This window comes from Falco cherrug, chromosome 9 (assembly GCF_023634085.1).
Source record: "Falco cherrug isolate bFalChe1 chromosome 9, bFalChe1.pri, whole genome shotgun sequence".
Lineage (NCBI taxonomy): Eukaryota > Metazoa > Chordata > Aves > Falconiformes > Falconidae > Falco > Falco cherrug.
Genome location: NC_073705.1, coordinates 31340628 through 31363179, shown reverse-complemented (window position 1 = coordinate 31363179; position 22552 = coordinate 31340628). Strand labels below are relative to the sequence as shown.

Below are 22552 nucleotides of genomic sequence, written 5' to 3'. Positions count from 1 at the left end.
AAAACAATGCTGAAATTATTGAAAATCATATTCTTCTTGTTGCATATTCAACTCAAAACACAAAAAGCACATGAAAGACAGCTAAGCTTGCACTGTAATTCAACACATGCTGACATTTTCTAAAGCACTAGATTAACTGATAAAATCCATTAATAACTACACTAGTTCATTTTACAAGGCTTAAGTTATGTCAGAAATTTAATGAGCTCCTATCAATAAAGGAAAGTAAGAATATAAGAAAATAGATCTAGTTTTAGTGAATCATCCTGGATGCAGAGGTCATCCAACAAAGACAAATGAATAATTAAAGTAAACCATCTGGCAACCTTTCAGCACACACATTCACAAAATGTATTATATCTGAAAACATGTGATAAAAACCTAATTAGTCTACTTTTTTTTTTAAACTGCTGCATACACTTTATGTGCAAGCTGGTTCTAGTTAGTATTAATAATAACTAATAAAAATATTTAATAATTCCTTATTCCTCTGCCATCTGGAATTAACGTCTGCAACAGCCTAGGTAAAACATCCAACATAATCAAAGACTGTAAAACTGTATTAATTTACCATCAGTTTAACCTATAATTCATTACTCGAGCTAATTGCCTTTTGAAGTCAGCAGGAACTCTGCTTCAGAGAAAAAAAAAAGACAGTATGCCAAGACTTACACTATTATTTAGTCTAAGGAAAGGCATATGAAGGATCAGAACCATCAAATAATGTGGTAAGTTAGAAAGCTTTTCAACTCTAGGCTATCAAAGAAAATATTAGATAAATATTTGAGAACGCTGGTTGGACTGTGGCAAGAAGCAGCAACTGTATGAGGTACAAATGGGGGATGGATCTCATAGTAGAAACGGATATTGTTTAGAGAAGTCGCGTGCTGCCAGAGATGCCAATGCAACTCAGTATGTAGGATGCTGCGGGAGCTCCATGGGGAACTCTGCAAACACCTGGTAGGGGCCAAGATCATGGGTGCAGAGAATGAGGGGGACTGACAAACAAACATGTGACATTACAAAACACATACTGATAGTTTCCATGGCCAAACTGCTACTGGACTGGGACAGAAGGTAATTCAAGAAAGCTAAAGGGCAAATGAAGGCAGCCTGACAATTCTCCCTTCTTCCCCGGCTTCACTGGGACGTCTATAGCTGTCTCTCCAACTTTCATCCTACATGTTAAATACACACAGTGACTATCTATCTTAAAAAAAGATGTTTCAGTAATTTGAATTAATTTTTTGTGTGCTAAGTATTTGCACAGCATCTAAGGCAGAAGCAATCACTAAGAGATTCTTGGGAAACTGTAAACTACAGAAATAATTTGGCATGGTAAATAGATACAAAACTACTGATCATCTCTTCCACATTACCCCAAAACCTGTATCTAAACAATATAATCACAGTTTAAGCCCTTAAGGAAATAACTGATTCATGAGGAAAATTGTTTGTGTACTACAACTATCCATTTACAACTTTTAAAACAACACTTACTAAGCTTCTTTTTTTTTTAAGTAAATAAGCTACAGTTTGTTCCAGACCAATTCCTAAAACAGAATAAGAAAGCCACATTTATTAACCCCTCTTTACTTCATCCTGTATCTTGCACACTACTAGTTTTTCATTGTAGTGTCTTATCCCACAAACAAGCAGAAGATACAAGAACAGGGCACCAACAGGTCATCAGTTTTCTAAACCTTTCTTCTGCCCAGGGAACCACAGGCAAATAGTAAGGAGGAAATAGCCAGACTCTTAAGAATCACTGAAGATGAATAAAAACACTATTTGAACAGTTGGAAGCAAGTTATAACAACATTTCATTTGGCACAGAGCATCATGCCGAACCTCAGATTTACGATCAGTATCTGTTTCAACAACAAAAAAAATCAAAGAACCACAGTATTTATGTATCCTGTCAAGTTAAGTCTTTTTTCTAATTTCTAGAATACTTATCTAAACACGATCAAGTATTAGATGTCTCAAATTATTCAAATGTCTGCCAGACGGTGAACCCTCTCAATTGCCTCATCATTCATCACTGCATTAAGACAGAATTTGAAGCTACTGCCAGATACCAGCTCCACTCTATTTTTTTACAGAAATTTTTCTGTATGAAGAGATGCACTGAGAGAATCCAAAACTGAATTTATCTTACTGTCAAGGGTCAGTCCTTTATTTCTTTGTAGACCTGATCTGCAATAAGCTGTTTAAATAACCTTTCTGATCAGTGGTTACCTGAATTTCATGCTAAGTGACCTTATCTGAAAGCTGTAATTTCATCATTGACACTCCGATGAATGAGTCCCATCTGAGATGCATGACAACTCTTACCATTAAAGGCAGGACTATCCTTCTCCATCTTTGAACAAGTACTACTGGAGTAATTTCCTTGACTTTTTGAAAAGCTGAGAACAGTCTTAAATGGGTGAAAAATATTTTGGAGCACTGAGTCTCACACTCACAGGAAAATGGAGTGCAGCGGAATTTAAAACAAAAATCTTCAAAGCACAGAATTCAACAAACTTCACACTGGTAAACAGAATCTCTTTGAAAGATAAGATAAATTATAAATGAATACAAAATAACTAACAATTAATAAAATGTATTATAGAAAAGACAAGGACAAATACTATATTTCCCGTTTTTCTTCTGTGTATTAAGAAATAAAATAAACAAAAAAACCCAAGTAAAAGACAAATGGACCAGTGCATCAGGATTCCTTTTAAGACTTAAGAATTCAAAAAAGAATCATACAAACCATGCAAAAAAGAACAAGATTAAAGATGAGTTTTGAAGTTTAAGCCGACCTACTGGCAAGCTCCAGCCAAAGAGGCATATCCCTCATCCCCTGTCACCTTCAGTGAAGTATTTTCACCGTCTCCTGAACAGGAACTCCTGCAGGGAAGGGAATCAATTGATCCAGAGGAAAACTAACCCAGGAAAAAAAGAAAGACTAGTCTTCAGGCAGTATTACCTGATGCCACTCACAACACAATGATCATAGAAGTTGACAGACAGTGCAAGCATAAAGCATGGTGGAGAGCTGAGGGAAAATCCAAGACCTGAGTAGAAATATATCTGCAGTATCCCACATTGAGACAGCCGTAATGAGTCATCAAAATACATCCTAAAAACTAACCTATAGGAACATGGACATTCAAGTTTAAAAATCTGAGAGGTTAAAGCAACACAAGTTGCAACTAACAAATAAGATAAAACACAACAAAACAAAGACTGTAAGGAATGTTCCATTATTCAAATGTAGTACAAAACAGTAAGAATGGTACTACCTGAAATGTTCAACAATTTTTCAGAATTCAGGAATTATTCTCTCCTTCACTGGCATTACTCATATAATTCATTATTTATAGTTTCAACATAAAAAATCATCTTGTTCTAAAGGAGATTTGAAAACACCGCTACCAAAACCAAATACGCACCACAGTGATCTTGAAAACCAGGAGCACCAACCCAATTCTCTGGAGTTACATTCTTCAGAGTTATTAACTATAGCAAATTAACTCTATCCCAACCAAAACCAGGACATAAACGAATCAATTCTTCTGCTGTCCCTTATCTGATCATCATCAAATTAGACCTAAATATGTTTAAAGCTAATACAGAGTTACACATCTTAACCACGCTCTCCCAATTTTAAATCATAAAAAATTCTCTAGTGCAACTGCTGCACAGACTCGAGAGTACCTGATTAGCTAAGCAAAGGGAACATGCCCTCAAAAGGAAGCGTAATGCAAACTTGCTTACAGAATTGCATTTTCACTACATGAAATTCAGCTGAAAACATAACAAAGATGGCACATCATAAGCCAAATAAAACTTTAAAAATTAAAAATTAAAATGTAAGGAATTCCTCTTAGAAGAAATGAAACAAGATTTTAAACACCTCCAAGCATCAAATAAAAACAGGAAATGCCATTCAGTAAAGCAAAATTAACAAAGTAACCTTCTTGATCAGCAGTAAGAATTACTATGATAAAATTAAAGTATCTTGTAAAAACAAAGGAAAAAAGGCAGAAAGGAATCCTAGATGAGAAAGCTAACTACTTATTTTAGTGGAGTTTTTAACAGTTCAAGCAGTATCAGCTGAGCAGGATCACCTTCCTACAGTGTCATAAACACGTTTTATTTAGTCAACTTACCAGACTTTTTCAGAAAAGATTCGGTCAACCCCCCTACACCATCCTCAATATCTTCTGTTCACTATATCCATCAGGGTTAAAAATCACTGTATTAAAAATACAAATGTTTTCCACCCATATACTCTACTGAAAATTTTTCACTTTGAAGTCAAATATGAGATCAAGCGACTGAAGAGCAGCTGAAACCTGTCTCAGACATGCAGATAGAAAAAACAAGATACAAGGGACATGATTTAAATTGGGCAGCAGGTTTATTAACCTTTTCACCTGGCAACAACTTGCACTATGCAGACAGTGATTTGCCCTTCATCAGTTCCACATGGTGGTCTGCCATCAGTTCTCCACAGCTGATCCCTATACCAATTAGAGGGTCCTCATTGCCCTTCTTCTTTGCATGAATACCCACCTAAGGAAAGGGGGCTGTCATTTTCAACATCAAAACATCGCAAACCCCAATACTCCTTTCCGTCTTCTGTACAAACTACTTTCTTCTAATTTCATTCTAACCTCAGTTTACCCCCGAACTGAACTGCTATGAAGGAACATATGCACTGGACACAACACAAAAAGACATGGGCAAGTACCAGGCTTGTCTCTTCCAACCCCAAGTGTCTGGCTAGTTAGCTCAGTGTTTAACGTGGGGATTCACTGAGCCTAGTAACACATTACTCTTGCCACGAGGTCAGAACTGCCTCACTCAGGCCCACCAAGGATCTTGTATAGGGATCTGCAGTGAACAGCAATTGCCCACATGTTCTGTGTGTATTTGAGTACCAACAATCAATCAATCATTCAGATCCTCTAAAAAACCTAGAGCTCCAAGCTGGTAAATAATTCAGCCATCATCCTATTTCAAGGCTTTTTCCACCTTTGAAGGTTTTATGGTTCCCCTGGTCTCAATGTCATCATTCACATCTTCATTTTATCCCTTAACTAGTTCAAGTTCTATACACATATCTTCATTCATGTGGTTTCTCTTTAGTCAATTTATGCCATTTCTCCTCAGCTGATAAAGCACAGCAAGTTCCTTCTCTAAGGCCACCCAGTGTTAAATATGTTGGAAAATAACAGGAGGATTTTCTGCTGATCAGGAATCCAAGTGAAGTCCCAGAAACAGAAGTGAAGAAGCAGAAGTGGAGGGGGTTTGTGCACAATGAATCTCGATTACAAAATATTTTTAAAATAGAACAAATGGTGTTTCTGTTAACATATGAACGAAAATCACTGTTGTCATCAAAATACAAATAATAAATATGGGGGAAATGGTTGTATGTATTTCCTGTCATTTGCCAATCACTTCTGTGGCCTTGAAATGTTAATATAAAATGGAAAGCTTACATGCAAACATTCCTGTTCTGAGGACTGGGTTATCACATTCAAAATCTGCCACTTTGAAACATTAACAGTTTACAACTCCAAAAAGTCAACAGTAACCTGGGACTATATACTAACGTCATTTTTAAACGTGGTATACTCCCTCCATTCTAGTTTCTATCAAACTCTCTCTTCAAAGAATCATAATCACATATAAACTCAGCATGTGAGCAGGAAAAATTGTATTATTTGAAAGACAGACAAGTTCCTGAGTGCAAAGGGAAAGTAAGTAGGAAATTGACTGCAAGCCTTCACTTGCAAAACAACATCCAAACACAGATTCACAACGGCACACCAGCGACAGAACTGAGTGCTTCGTGCTCTGACCTGATTCTTTTCCTGCTACACCTGTAGAAGATTACTTCAGAGATGCTACCCTGACCAAAGGATACTGTTTGTCTAAGTCAGCTGCTTCAAGCCTTCAGAAGTTAATGCCTTGGTCACCCAGCCACTGGCCCAGCCCTAGAGCAGACAGATCCTTTCAGACTAGTGGACAGGGTTCAGACATCACAGCATGCCAACCACACTCCACGCCCTGCCTGCAGCACCACCTATGTCTCCCAGCAAGGTTTCTCTCCCTGCACTGGGATCCAAGCTTCAGTAGAGATAGAAACCAACACACCAGTTTCTATAGAAGTAGCTTTATTTACCTGGACACTGTAGTAACAAGTACTAATCCAGAGGACATCCAAGCCTTAGCTCAACAGCTTGTAACTGAGTGACCATTCAGCCTCAAGATAAAGAACCATTTCCCAAATACCCTAACATCATTATCTCTCATCCTCCATCTTCCTAAAGTAATACCAGAGAGCTTAGCATCACAAAGAAATCTGTGCCCTTCCAGCGGGAACCTCCAGCCCCAGCAATCCTCTTTCTTACCTAGTTCCAGCTAACAGCAAAGCACCACAAAGGTAGCCTTCCCATCTGAGTTCATCTAGTATTTCTGCCCAGTGTGAAACCATAACTTTAAGGGACTTACAAGTGGGACACTGACATATATTTCAATAAACTGCAACTGCACCTTGCCATTAAAAACTGTCAACCTGCCAAAGTTTTAAGATTACTCTGAACCAAGTCACACAATAAGCAACAAGATCAAACACCTCAGGTTCCTTGTCTTGTTTGTTCTTCCTCACAGCACCCTTCTTGTGTGAGCATCCAAGTCCTCTCTCATTTCCCTCTCTCTCTCTCTGTCCTTTATAGCTGTAATCCTAGCCACACTGGTGAGAACAGAACAAACCTGTAATAAAAGTATTTCTGACTACTAAAATGTATGATGGTATGTTAGAGGCACATATATCACTACAGCTTATCTTCTGTAAATTTAAGTTAACACTTTTATTCACAGTATGCTAAACCACAGCAGTCCTATTGAAAACATCATTTGAGTAGTAACTTATATATTATTGCTCAGCTGTCATAACTGCAACAAGAGTGAGGCTGAAACCCCAGTATAAGTTTCAAATAAAAATGAAAAGGTAATCTGTATGTGAACAAGAGCTCAGTCATTTGTCAATCTATGCATTTACATTTTAGTTCTAGAAAAGCAAAGAAAAATATTTCAAATGCTGAAAACTAACACTATTAAATTACTGCACCACTCTTGCACTTTCTCAAAATACATTTTCTTTGTGTACCATTCCTGACCTATGCATACCATTCACTCAGAAATCATAATATTTAGTCCCTTAATATTTTTACTTTCTCTTTTGAATATCTGCTATTTCATCTGCATATTATTATCATGCCTAATAGAGAATGCAAGAGAAAAAAACCCACATCATTCTCTGGGAGAAAGCCTGACATCTGACTCATTCAAGTCATGAAGTAATCTCTAAGATGTTGGCTCTTGCCAGAATTAAATGTGCAAGCAGCAAGCCACCACACAACTGCAAATTATTTTTTGCAACATTACAAGATATTTACTATACTAACATACGAGGTCATTACCAACATAATCAACTTTAAATGATCACTTCAAATTAAATGTTTTAGTATTTTAAAACTCTTGTAGGCATCATTGTAATTCACACTATAAATACTAGTTATTCAGTCTTAATAAATAAATAAATAGGAAGGAAATACACTCAGGATCAAAATTATGAGGTTTCTTTTATAATATACTGTCACATCTTCCAGGACAAATGGAACCAGACACAGAGAAATTCTATGTTTACAGCAGCTTCCATGCTCCTTAAGCTTCACCTGCATTTCTTTCTTAACCTATTTGAAGGAGAAACATGCGTGAGGATCAACACAGCATGTCTTCATATATGATTATGACACATTCAGACAATCTTTTATTTGAGGATCTTTAAAATAATTGGAATGAATATCTGTATCCTTGCTGAGCAAATACAGATTTATTTGCTTTTCTTGGTTACCTTTCAAAGCCTCTATGAAAGTAGTCCATTAAGTATTTCTGACTAGTTGTGAGATTCCCGACTAGAAACTGTGGCTTATAATTGTTCACTTGGCCTTCACCATTTCTTTTGGGATAAAAAGATAACCTTCAGCAAGTGTTCAGCTTAATTGCAGTCATCATAACACAGCTCATTTGAGTAGTACAGTTGAGCTCCTTGCTTCAAGGAAGTTGGAATTCTAAATATGAAAATCTGCTTCCCTGATAAGACGCGGCTTTATCCCAGATTTTTCGTCTCCTTCAGTCTTCACAACATAGTTAATTGGGATAAGAACGTGTGGCAAAAGCTAGTTCTATACTTATCAAATGCAAACAATCACTTGTTCAAAGTTTTTTACATTTCTTAAAAGTTCTTGTACTTTCAGCTGAACAGATGGAATGCAACTTTAACACTGTGAAGTTCTTGGTAAAATCAATGGATAAGTATTTCAGAGGATATTTAATGACCACGTAGAGTATTCAGTTGCTAAAGGTACACTTTAAAATAGAACACATGATAACCAAGCATTATATTCCTTAGTTATTTCTAGAAGTAATGAATTCTGAATAATGGTGACAAGGAGAATCCAGTTCCAACTGAAGGTCTTCTTACATTTGGGGTACTACTATGGACTTTTTTCTATGTGGACCCTCTGCTAATGTGTGAGCTCTCACAGCAATTCTTCACAGACAGAATGATGTAGAGAACTTATCTTCTATGACTGAGTAACATCTACATAAAATTTGTTGAGTCTTTAGCACTTTTGAGACCTGCACTTTTGCAATAAACCTGATTGCTACAGGACAAGTTAAAAGTTGGAAGAAAAGACATACAGACACACAGTGTGACTGTACAAAGTCATTCCCATAAGGAACCAGGGTAAAAATTGCAGCTCATAACTTGGAAAAGGACACTTCCTTCTCTGAAACACCCTTTTTTATTTTCACATAAGCAGCAATACGTGCCAGAGACTCTGCTAGTATCCAAACAACACTGCTTCACTAAAATCTGAAAATGCTACTAGGAAATCTTGTTGGGTTTTTTACCCTTTGTATGTATACATTCCACTATTCATATGCCTCAGTAATAATGTATTGTGTAAATACGAGTGTTATATATATAGGCAACACTTTCTCAGTCAAGTGGATTAGTTTGCATCCATCTGATTGTGCATCCCTGCTGCTAACACATTTCTTAACATCCTTGTATTTAGCGCAAAAAGGTCCTAGAAGGGAGGAGGTATACACATATATGCCTGATGTATACCTTAAGAGTGAGCAGAGGAGAAGGGAGAGCACCAGAGAGAAAACAGTCAGTGCACAGTTAAACGAGCCTAAGAACTCAACCACAAAGGGACTGTAAAAGATAACAAACAAGCCAACGCCTGGCGAAACACCCAAGGTTATTTCTGCTGTAACACTTAAACAAGATGCAACTACTCCATTTTCTGTAACGTACTTGGGTATGATAATGACAGACCAATGCTGCAACTAGCACAACAAAGTGCGATGCTAACCCAGGACGAGATTATTGCAGACGTCTGTCAGAGGGAGGGTCAAGGCCCCAAGCACACCACATCCTTAAATGCGATAATCAGCCCCATTTGTATCCCCCATCAACAGGCCCAGGAGCCATTTCAGCTCAGGACTGTCCTAGGCTAGGAATACATCACTGGCAGCTCTGGGCCCAGGCCCTGTTCTCTGCTGCTCCTGAGCTCTCTATCAGACCTGCCAGACTGACGTTGGGACCTGACACATCTGCTGGTGCTGGTCCTGACACAAGCGGGCTGTGGCAGAGCCCCAGCCCCCAGCTCGTCCTCCCCCAGCTCCCAACAAGGGAGGTCACTGGCCTCACCATCGGGCATGACCACAGCCTCACCACAAATGATAAAAAGAAGTTGAGGAAGCGCTGTGATCAGGTAACACCCGAAGAGCACAACAAACACTGAATTTCCTATGTTGCCTGCAAGGCCAGGAGCAGGGGTGAGGAGGTTACTCTGAAACATGGAATCGAATGCTGTCAGGCCAGTATGGAGGCAGCAAACTAAAAGATAAGGAGCAGCCCAAGGCCTTGTAGTCAGGCTCCTTGTGGGCAAGATGGCAACACTGACTTCATCCTGCTGAGGAGAAAAAACAACAGGCTAGATGCAGGAGGCTCACCTGCAGGACTGATCATTCAAACCAACAATGACCTTAGCAGGCAGCTGAGTGCATTATGAAGTAATAACTGGCACGAGAAAACATCCCTGAGGGGAGGCAAAGCAGCAATGAAAACTAATGGTCTGCGCAATCTACACCAGTTTGGAACAAAACAATGGCTGATGCTCTAGCAGCAGTGCTCCGAGTACAACAAAAACCTATTTACTTTCAAAACAGAGCAAAAAAAAAACCCAAACTGTTTCAAGACAGTCTGTAAGGCAGTGTATACCAGTGGCTGGCCACAACTGGTCAAGTTCATTGAAGATACATAGAGGCAGTGTTTTTAAATGGTAATTCAGTGAGGGTATCATCACCTGTACCAGCACTCACAAGGTGCAAGAGGCAGTCTGAAGCTTTTTTCCAACTAAAATCTCACATACTATATGGAGTTCTTTGTTATTGCTTTCCTGTAAGTAGCCTTCTGGTTGTTGGGAGGCCAACAAGGAAGAAGCAGATAATGCATGAGAACTCAGGTGAGAAGAAAAAAAAAATAGTATCTATACATCTAGAATAAAGTTCATGGATAACAGTAGATGACCTATGAGGAAACAAATATAAAACCAGCATACATAAATGAAAGCAGATCAACCTGTCCTCTGAGATTTCAAATACTTTCATCTATGTTCTTAGGCATGCTACTGCCACACCTCAAAAGTTACCTGTTCCTGCAAATCCTTTTCATTTCTGTCTTTTCCAAACCAACTGGCATCCCTCAAGTTCTAGGGCTTGGGGGGGGGGGAAGCTTTTTTTTAAAAAAAGTCAGTAGTCCTCTTATTTTGTTATGAACTTACCTTGCAAACTGTTAATTGTCTCCTCTGCCCTGCTCTTGTTAATTTAGCACAGACCATGTCACTCAGACTCCCTATATATTCAAGACATCTTTTTATTGACTTCCAAAGCTACTAAAAACTATTTACTGAATACTGCTTTGCCTTTTTACCTGCCTTTAAAGGTAGCTAAAAATAAAATCAGTAGAATGAAATTCAGTTTAGGAAAGGCAAGCTCTACCTTCAAAAACAAAATCTACTGTAGACCTCTCAAAGTGTTTGACAAACTTAGAATGGCTCCTGAGAGTAATCTGAGAATAGGTTAAATTAGAAACAGACAGCACAGTCCTCACACTAAGGTCTTCATTAATTCTATATAGCTTTCTGGCTTTATAATCTTCAATACTGGCTGGTTTTATTTAAGCATTCTAATGCTGTTATAAAAGCAGAAACAGCTATGGAAGTAATAACGCTTACAGTACTATAATGTATCAACATATTTTTGAAATACAGTGTATGCATTTCATCACTTCTTATTTTACATGTGACATCTCTGAAAAATAAAAACTATACCCACTACAGAAAATATGCCATAACTGTTAAGAAAAAGCCAACAGTCAGATGTGCATTATTTATATAACTGTATAACAGTTATACATGATACAGGGGTGCATAATTATCACCTATAATAACCACAAAAACAAAAACCCTTGGTTTTCATGATTCATTCACCAGGAAAAAAATACATAGCAACCTCTATATAGTACAGTTACGGTAAGAAGAATGTGCAAGAGGTATTACCACTGTAGTACTTTAAAAATCAATATTCTGGATTTTAATGCTTTAAATTCAAATATTTGCTAATAATTAATTCAATATTTTAAAACCATACCAGCACATATTAAAAATAAGTCTAAAATTTATGGATAATTTGCTTTGTAACTTAATATTCTTACTTTATTTTATACAGTCGCACATCAATCAATGGATTGTCAGATAATCTGAATACTGAAAGTTTTAAAGCCCTGTATGGGAGGGGACCAGGTACATGAAGCACCTATACCCAAACACACAATAAACAGTACAATACTAGATGACAACAGTATGTACACTCTTTTAATTATACACTCATACGTACATCAAACATTTAAAAAATTAAGCAAGAAGGTCTTCAGATTTAGTAGAAAGCATAACAGAGACAAGCCACACGCATAAAAACCATACTACAGTAGCGATGGGATTTCTTTTGTTTATATTTAAGACTAACTAGAGGAGAGAGAGAAAAAAAGAATACAGTCAAATTGATAACCAGAGGAAAAAGGCCAGGCTGATCTATAAATCTTCACTGAAGATTAGAGGCCTTTTCCTGGGGTCTTTAGGCCACATCTAGCAAGCAAGAGACTGCCAAGTCCTACCAAGAATAGGTCAGGGACTCAATACTTTCAAAAATCTGTATGTAAAAAGTTCAGAGCTTTCCTTTTTCTTTGACAGAGGCAGGGCCCCAGCTTTCATGCTTTTCTGGCAAGTAGAGGGAACATGGCCAACTTTCTTTGCATTCACTGGCCAAGAGCTGAGACAGTGTCTGTCTCAATTCAAACTTTAAAACCTTTATTGGGATGCATATGGTTGCTAACAAAATAGAGATTTACTGTAAGCAAGATGAGTAAAGTGGGAAAACTAGGAGGCAGAGGCTATCAGGCTTTTTTAAATTATCCATTGATTTCATCAAGTCGAATGCACCTGAAGTGTTTAGGACAGTTTTGTAAGTGTAAATTCAAGCAAGAACAGCAAGTGAAGAGTTTGGGGTTGGTTTTTTTTTTTTGTTTGGGGCTTTTTGCTCTTCTCAATAGCATCCTCAGAGCTCAAGGGAACAGAGAAAAGCTCATAAAAGACTGACAATGTCATTATAAAGCAAAAGAAAAATAATCAGAGCACCATGTCAAGCCGGAGGAAGGCACATGAGTTTAGAGCAGAGTGACTCATGTACAGATTAGATACTTTATTGGCCATCATAGCTACAATGCTGTTATACCAAACCGTTTTACCTTGCTTTAAATCTGTGCACACACCTTTCTCACATAGTTTTACAGCTTTCCCACTAACTTGTAAGTCAACTCTTTCCAGCTTTCTATAAAGCAGACAGTTGAAGTTTAGGAGTGTATAGAAGCTGTTACACAGGATATAATACTGTGCTGTACTGTTACAACTGAGGTACATTATCTTCTGTCGTCAGAAATTTTAGTCCTAGTAACAGCTTTAGGTATCTAGCCAACAGGACAACTGACTGTTACAGACAAGTGTTTTCATTATCAACTTGCATAACAGAATAAAGACTACATGGAACAAAATGAGGGGATGACACAAACGTGGAGATAAGCTTTTGGCAATGTAGAATGACATTCACAAATTTCAAGAGAACATGCAAACTTGCTTCTTCTGGAGGGGTGGATGTGAAGACCTCCTGAAAACCCTTTAGTGTCTACACTTCCCAATCATTCCTGTGCCTACCAGGTAACAAATCTCCACACAGATGTTATGATCTGAATCTTGAAGGAGAATTCAGGCAGGCATAGTAGTGTAATACTATACAGACATTTGAAAGATGTTACTGCATATTTTAACGCTGACCTGTTTTATAGCCTGCTGTCTAGGGAACTGTTTATTTCTACAAACCACTACCGAACCTGGCTTGCAAATCTAGAATCACAGTTCAATTAGTATGGAGAATTAATTTCTAAACAGACTTCATAGTATTGCTAATTCTTACAGTCAGGTACTCAGAAAAGGCACTTGTTTTTCTAGAAGCCCCTAGTCATACCATTTTATAATTACTCATAATCTCAGCTTTAAAAACAGACCATTTAGTTATAAAAACAAGAGGAAAGTGGGAACAATAAAGCTTTAAGAATTTTAAGACCAAAAGGAAGGTTCCACATTTATTACTTTTAAGCCAAACTAATCATAGAAGGGGAAAAATAATGAGGATTTGGAACTTGATGCACTGAACAGTTGGTGCTGGTAACACAGTTTTCATAATAAAACCAGTTTGTTGGCATGTCCCCAGAATGGATTTGAATGACTTGAAAAACCTGTCTAGACTTCAGTTGTAGATACCATCCATTTATTAATACCACCAATTACCCATTCTCTTTTCTGATTCTACTGAAGATACCTAAAATTTTACTGTTCCCTTACCTTGGAAGGGTAGGAAGTACCATTTGCAGCCCAAAATATTGTTGATTTCCAAGAAATTCCCATTCCTTTGTACAAATGAACTTACAAAAAATTAATGACTTCATATTTTCCCTGATCTTCTCAAGTCATTATATCTCCTATCACACAGAAATAATAAGTTTTAAGACAGTTCCAGAATTTTCTGCACAAACATAATCACAACAAGCAATACACTCTTCCAAAAAACGTTCATAATTGAGTGACAGAAATTCAATTAAAAATAAAATATTTGCCATAGCTCAGAATTTGATGGAACAAGAAAAATTTCAGCTGACCACTGGAAAAAAAAAGGGGGGGGGGCATTTAAGAGACTCATAAACCCCTCTTACTCATGGCCCTAAACTAATGTTTTAAAAGAATATTATTTCTTTATATAAAATACAAAATGTTTTCATAACTATATAGAAACAAATTTAATCTGTGCAGCTAGATTGGTAGTTGACAATATCTGCTTAACACACACAAAAGAGAACAGTATTAACATTATACTCTCTCTATATATAGCCACTAAAGCTAGATTTTTAATGACCACAACATTCTGATACCAGGGTATTGTATATATACTTTGATTTTATTTCAGGGAAGCTAGATGAGAATGGAAACAATTTTGGGATTCTGCTGTATTCCCAAACAAGTTTAAACTCTAGATCTTAATCTACAAATGTTTTCTGGTTAAGTACTAAGAAGGCTACCAAGAAGGCTAGTTTGGCTTAGGTTAACAACAAAACAAAAAAGTAATCCTTCAACTTCACTCATTAAAAAAAAAAAAAAAATCAATAAATATTTCTGTTTCATACTGCAAGTTAGTTCAACCATGGAGTAGAATCTTGTAATACAGTCTCTGAAATCTGTTTTAATAGAGCACCAAAAAACAACTTGATAGCAAAACCTGTATTTTTACATATATCATATTTCTGCCAACATGGAACAGGTAACAAAATAAACACAACAGCATCCAATGTTACATGGATTTGGGCTAAGCTAATACAACTTTCAAGAACGGCAAGAAGAATCTATCCAGAAATACCCTGACAGATATATTACAGATGCAAGGTTTACTGTTCCTTAAAAGACAGTAATTACATGAAGTCAACAACATGACTTTTCCAAAGTTAGGAAATTTCTCAGCCTTTCAAATATGAGGTAACACTGTACATGCAGCTGGTGTTTTTAAACCTCTGTTTAATTAGTTGCATGGTAACATCTTTCTGTTAACTAATCCATAATTTTACCTGTAAACAGAGGCATATTACATAAAATATATAACCAAAATGTAGGAAGGGTATATATGTTTCTATAGTATGATATACACCAAAGAGCCTTTTTTTAAAAAGATATAGAAGGCAAATAACTGCTTTTAGATATGAGTCAGGAGTACAGACAGCACAGTTTTAATGCAGAGGAAAGAAAAAGCTGTGCACTTTCCCCTTCTCAGCAAATTACAATAATATTCCTTTTTCAGAAATGCTGCAGACTTCATATAACACTGGGGGGAAGGCATGACTGAGCTGTTCTGCTAGATACCAGCTCACCAAGAGATCTTGTGGGGAGAAAGGGAACAGTGTTGTTAAGCTATACATTTATTGGATGAGTAGGCTTCGGTGTGTGTAAACACACAGTCAACCTTTTATTTGACCCTTTCCACTGACAGGTAGCTTCTGCAGGTGTCCAGTCTCCAGGAATGCAAGGGTATTCTCACTAAGACAAGTATCTCTAATGCAAACATACCCTGAAAATAGATACTCCTTGCTTCCAAGCACATAAACTTGCACTGCAGGGAACTGAAAGCACGCAACTATTGCATTTTCTCTTGTGGAAAGCAATCTGTAACTCCACATACCACAGTATCACATCACAACTGGCAATATGCTAATACCATACCTCAGTTATGTCGAACCAAAAGTACCAAAGATACAGAAGAAGGAAATGGTATCACGTTCCCCGAGTATCAACCACTCCCTCTTACAACCTGACTCCGGGTAATGGGACACAAGACTCAACACTATGGAGGAGGAGGAGGAGAAACTAAAAGGCATCTAAAGCGAGAGCAGAATGTGAAACTTGATGAGTTACTGGTGGGCAGGGAGCACTGAGCAATAATTATCACCCTCCAACCATGCCCTCCAACAGCCACATCTTAAAAGAAGAAAAGATCATTTTGAAAACAATCAAAACAAAACCAAACACGCAGAACTGAACTAATAGTATACCTATTACATGTTGGTAGACATATCAAGACTATTCAGAACAGCATATTTAATTTTTAAGCTATAACTTGTTGGACTTTTCATACAGTGACAGATGATCAAATAGCTACTTTCTAAATTCGTCCTACAAAAATAAAATAAAGAAAAAAGCCTTATAATTGGACTTATATATTTAAATTACCCATGCTAATGAAATTGGGAATGCCTCTAAATGGGATTGCCATGGAGGTTTTAGTTAATTGCACACGTAACACCATCGATTTTTATAAGTTTCTCCATATTTCACTTCTATGTCTACTGAGTGAACACCACCACTGAAATGGAATTTCTTGTTTACACTTTGCTGAATTAAAGCACAGAATAAGAGCAGATGTATATTCAAATCAGTAACAACAGCAACATTTTGAGTGGTTATTAAGACTAAAAGATTTCCAACATAGGCAGCTGCCTGACTGCTTGATTTTGTTGTTTCTGGTTTTGTTGTCTTTTATGTAAATTCACTATCAAGAAAAGCAAAAACAAACAAAAAACGGGCAATCACAACAAAGCAAACCTAATTATGAAAGAGTCTCCCCTCTTTGTACATCCACTTTGTTCTTTGGGTGAAACATACAAGCAACAGACTATTCACAAAAGTAACAGCTACACTGAAAAATGTCAAGGGCTCTAAAGGAGCCACATTAAGAAATATTTTTCATCTAAAAAATTCAGATGTACTGCAATAATGCATAAGTACCGCAACACAAAAGACTTCAAGAATTATCTGCCTGGTACACTTTGACACTTGCCACTCAAAATGTTACAGAGAAGCAGCCCACCACGCAGCTAAAGAGCAAACATGAATTACAGAACCAAACAGGGAGGCAGCCTGTTTGTCACCCTCTCCCGCAGTCAGAAATCCAGGGGGTTGGAGCCTTCGATAGACATTCCTCTGCTTTTACTGCTTCCCATAAGCCTGTTGAACTAAAACAAGTGCACATAGGGTGAGCAGAAAATTGAAGCTTTCACAAGAAATATCTGCCATTAGATTATTTTCCCACAGCTTTTGGTAGAAACAATGCACAAGCTCACAGAACATTTGATACATTTGAAAGTCACCAAAAGTGTGCTGCCTTCTAGTAACTTAGAAAAATACTAACCAAATCTTAGAAATCTCTGCCCACCAATGCAACAATCTGATTCTAAATGCATTTTAACATACTTGCCCAAACTGAACAATAACTGGTTGAAAATACACCTTTGAAAAATGTCAGAGTATGAAAATTACCTAAAATTAGAACAGAAGCAGAATACTCTCTTCAGAAAACAATTCAGCCTCAATATTAAAACACTGGGTTTTCTTCTTCCCTTGCAATTTGATACATAGCTGTAATCCAAAACAATCCTAGCAACCCTAAGGAATTAAAAATGAGGCATCTGCATCAAGAAGGTTCCTCAAGAGAAAATGTACAGGTTGTTCATCAGTGTGAACTGTTGGTAGTGCACAAAGCAGTAGCTACTCTGCCACGACTCCTTTTTATCTTGCTAAGTTCCAAAGGGAAATCAAGTTGCTGCTGAAAGACATTTGCACTGCTACAGAAAGAAATTAACCTAATCCAAGCAACAGAGTTTTGTACTTGGAGTAAAGGAATGCATTATGAAAACGTTAGAAAGAAGATGCAGTGTAACAAAAACCTCAAATACCAGAGATCACTGCAGCAGCATTCTTGCTGTATGCTGTAGTACGGACAGAGAAAAATACTGTGGGAGGAGAGGTCTCACATCAGAGCATTGTCTGAAACAGCAGACAGCAAGGTCCTGGTACACAAGGCAAGGTCAATGCAACTGGAGAGTCATCTGTTTAAGAAAACACACTATTATTAGATGCAAGTTATGCAGCACTTGTGCATACTGATCAAATAAAACCATTACCCCAAAAATAAATGTTTTCAAATGGCAGGTTCGACTTTGCACACGATGTTTCCAATTTTTGTGTCTTATTTAAAACATTCAAATGATTAACATAAAGAATACGGAAAATACTCAAGTATTTATTTTTTTAATTACTTATGAAATCTTACAATAATTAGAAAATGCAATAATGTATTTTTTTAAATGAGGTGGCTCCACTGGAAAGGTCATAACAAATTATTAAATACTACTTAGTGATAGCAATGTAGAATAAAAAGTATCCCGGAGTTGATAGCCTATTTAAACTATTATGATATGCCATGGACTACTGTGAGTAAAGTATTACTAAATATACTGGCCTACAGAATAACACTTCCTTGTACAAGACTCAAGCCTGCACTGCCTCCATAATCAAAGTTTATGCTGAAGTACACAGGAGTTTCATGTAACAAATGCAGAAGGCAGCTCCCTGGGGCGTGTCACATATTCCACAAGGTGTGTGTCCCTGCTACTTTAAATCATACACTGAAAGAGCTGGTATTACCTGTGGCACCATCACTGACACTTGATTAATTAGAGAAATGTCGTGGGCTCCGAAAGAAGGAAGATTCTGGTATGGAGTTGAGCTCATTCCTTCTAGGTCTCGGACTTGACCCATTTTCAGTAACTGATGGCACATCTAGCTTTAGTTTGAACATGTTGGATTATTTATGAATGACTAGGCAGTTAAGAAGATAATATTGTGGATGTCCTAGTTTAAAATCAGTGACATGAATTCTTGCACAGATACGTCAGCATGACCGAGTATATGAAACCACCAAGGACCACACTTTGATCCAACAGTGACATATTTACAAATTAACTCCATTGCTTCAAGTAAGATGCAAATTTGTGCCTCAAAAACAGAAGAAAAATATTAGAGAGCTCCCAATATAGGAAATGCAAAGAACAACTGTCACCACTTTATCTCCAGCTCTTAAACATGAGTCTCATTTCAGTAGATGGACATTTCGCTCAAAAAAATATCGAAGTGTGAAATATGACCAATATCCGGCAGAACCATGACCATGGAAACTCCACCCACAAGCAGATATACATATAGGTTTGCCAAGACAAATAAAGCAGTATGCAGAGTAAGCTGGACTGCCCTCATGTAATATGTATTCAGTCATGTAGTCCCTCAAGTACACATGCAACAACTCTTTTCTAAATAAGATTAAGAAAGCTCAAGAAGGGATAGAATTAACCTAAGGAAAAACATGGATTTCATGTTAGCATGCTAACAGCTTTCTATTATTCACAAATTAATCAGACTGCATACTAAAGGTACAGACAGCCGTTAACCTGCTGTCTGCATAATCAAATAATAGCCATCACTCAAATGAAAACATCAATGGCTGCATTGTGAACAGGCGTGAGAGTAGGTCTGTCCACATTGGAGCTGCATGATTCATTACGATGGCTCAGTTACTGGTATTTTCTAAAAGTATATAAAACAAAAAAAGATGTGAACTATTGCTAATAACACTGTCATTGCCATTTATAAAGTCTAGGGCTCATAGTCATGAGCCAATATCCATTTTGAGGTAGATGCAGTACTAAGAGAAAACAAAATACAAGCCTTGTTCCAAAGTATGGTATTTAGTGTTTTAAAAGAAAATCTGACAGAAGTACCTTTGTAAACGTGCAGGTAAATTAAGCTGATTGCTGAAAACCCCTTAGTTTTAATGTTTAAAGAAACATCCACATGCAAATCATGGCTTTTTAATGAAATACTAGATTAATTAAATTTTGCCTCCTTTATAACTCATCTTCCGTTAACCAATTCTTGTTTCAAATCCAAGAATTATTGCTAAATTACAGCTGCTCTTCTCAAAAAAAAAAAAAAAAAAAAAAAAAAAAAAGAGGCTGCTAACTCAAGCTAAATGATTCCATCCATTATAAATCTACCACAATCCTTCATGAATGGTTACAACTGTTATTTTTCAATATATGCCTTGCTTCTATACTGGATTTCAGTGCAGATTCTAGTCACTGGCTCTTTGATACAAGAAATACTCTCTTCTGTGGGCACTTAGAAATAGTGCTCAAATTGTTTCACAACATTCTTTTGGATAACCTAACTATAGTGAATTCTTTTTTCTCATTTTACAAATCTCCAAAACTTCAAGTTATCTTATCATCTCTTTCGCTAACTTGTTCTGTGATTTCCAGTAAATACAATTTGCGGAAACTTTTTATTCTACAGTACAGCTTTCATGTTTCTTGAACATAAAAGTTTGGGTTTTTTCTTATTAAATTGTTGGAACTCTAGCTTGACCACCACACTTCTATTAAATCACATTAAATCAATGTAAATTGAGAGGACAGGAACTGTGCTGCCTGGCCTGCAATAATAACAACAAATTTCTTACCATGTATGAAAACAGGAATGAACTCATTACGGTATCCTAGATTAATATCTCAATATGGCAGAACATGAATGACTTCTATTTAGATTATGAAGAAAAAAATTATTTCAGTAACGCTGTGCAAGTTACTGCACAGACTGGACACTTTTTTTTATGACTTGGGCACTTCTCTCTGAAGCACAAACGCTTCGCATTTCCTTCAGCAAAACACTGCGTCTGTTCCTGATTTCACCTGGTCTGTTTCATTGCTCCCAGGTTTGTTTAGGCATTTTTCATTGTGGTTTTGTCATGATCACATACATTGGTTGTCTGTCATTGACTTTTCACAGGATGAGATACCACAGATCAAAGATGATTATCTGTAGTTGGAAACGCATGACTTCTTAAACTACGCAAGTCACTGCTTTGCAGTATTTGCTAAATGTCTTTTTCATAATTGGCAGGTTCTCTGATCCCCTTTTAAATATACATACATACATAAAATGTACAAGATTGAAATACTTAGCAAACTTCTGTCACATAAATACAAGCCCAAACTGTACTCCCCACAAGAGTGCCTTACTATGATACACAAAACATTTTACTGTTCCTTGAAGCTCATCTGATCATTTTTATGCACTTCCCTACCACTCTACCCAGTTCTTACACTTACTTTATCAGACGCCTAGTTCACAGACACCTGTATAGCCTCTTCTCTGTATCCCCTGTGCTGGTGGCATCCCAAGGGGGTGCTGCAGAACTGGTAAGCAAGCATCACACCCAACCACTTTGGTTCTGATCCTACAAACACTTCAGAGAAACTATTTCTGGAAGTGTTTGCAGACTTAACAGTCTTTGTAACTCAACCACACTTTACCAAGCAGGCCAAAGAGAAGTCTGGAGCTGGAAGGAATGCATTCACCCATCACGCCTGGGCACCAGGGCCTGCGGCACCCACCGAGAGCGCACAGAGCTCGCAAGAGGGGCTTGCTGAGTCCCACCAAGGGGAGAGACACAACTGCTTACAACCAGAGGCTCCCTCCCACGCCAAGTCCCCCACAAGCTACATCACTCTGGTCAGATTACAAGCAGCTACGCTTTAATATCAAAAAACAACTGTTTGTGCAATCACAACAGGTTTAAAAAAAAAAAAAAAAAAAGAGAGAATAAGGAAAGTAAGGGATGAATTTATAACAATTTGTAGCCTGTGGATTAAAGGCAATCCGCCCCAGTTTGCTTCTGCATTTGGGATGTTCTTGAACCCTCCCCGAGGGAAGAGAGAGCGGGAGAGCCCTGCAGCCGAAGGTCGGGGGGGAGGGCGCGGGCAGCGGGGCCCACCGGGTCCTGCCGGCGGCGGCGCGGGGCTGCGGAACATGGCCGAACGCGGAGCCCCGGCCCGCCCGCCGCGGGCAGCCCCCCGCGCTCCCCCTCGGCGCCACGGATGCCGGGCCGAGCCCCGGCCGGGTGCGCCAGCCTCGCTCGGGAGCCGGGCAAGGAGCCCGTGAAAGCGGCGGGGGTGAGCAGGGGACGCACCTTTCAGCGTCCCCACGGCATCTTCCTCCTCTCACTCCTCCTCAGGCCGGCCAGTGACTCCAGCAGCGGCGGGGCCCCGGCGGCGCAGCGGTCTGCGGGACGGGGCTGCCCCCGCCTCGCCAGCGCTCCACGGCCGCCGCTGCCCGGGGCGGCGGAGCGAGCCAAGCGCTTACCCCGGCGGGCCGGGGGCGGGGGCTGCGGGCGCGCACCGCCCCGCTGGGCCGGGGGCGGGCGGCAGGGACGGAGGGAAGGCGGGATGGAGGGAGGTGCCGCGGGGCAGCGCCGCCGGCTGACTCAGCCGCGGAGCGAGGGCGCGGGACCGCCGGCCAGGGCTCCCCCGGGACCGCCCCTCCTCGGCGGCGGGGAGGGCGCTCCTCCCGCCGGGCGGCTG

At 38.6% G+C, this 22552-nt stretch overlaps 1 protein-coding gene across 3 annotated transcripts in view; it reads right to left on the bottom strand.

Moving 5' to 3' along the window:
* The window catches only part of PLCE1 (phospholipase C epsilon 1), a 163928-nt gene extending 141376 nt beyond the window's left edge, over window positions 1-22552 (bottom strand). For all 3 annotated transcript variants that reach the window (XM_055720516.1, XM_055720515.1, XM_055720517.1), the window contains exon 1: window positions 22162-22552. The gene's annotated coding sequence lies outside the window, so the exon portion shown is untranslated. The remainder of the gene's footprint in view (window positions 1-22161) is intronic.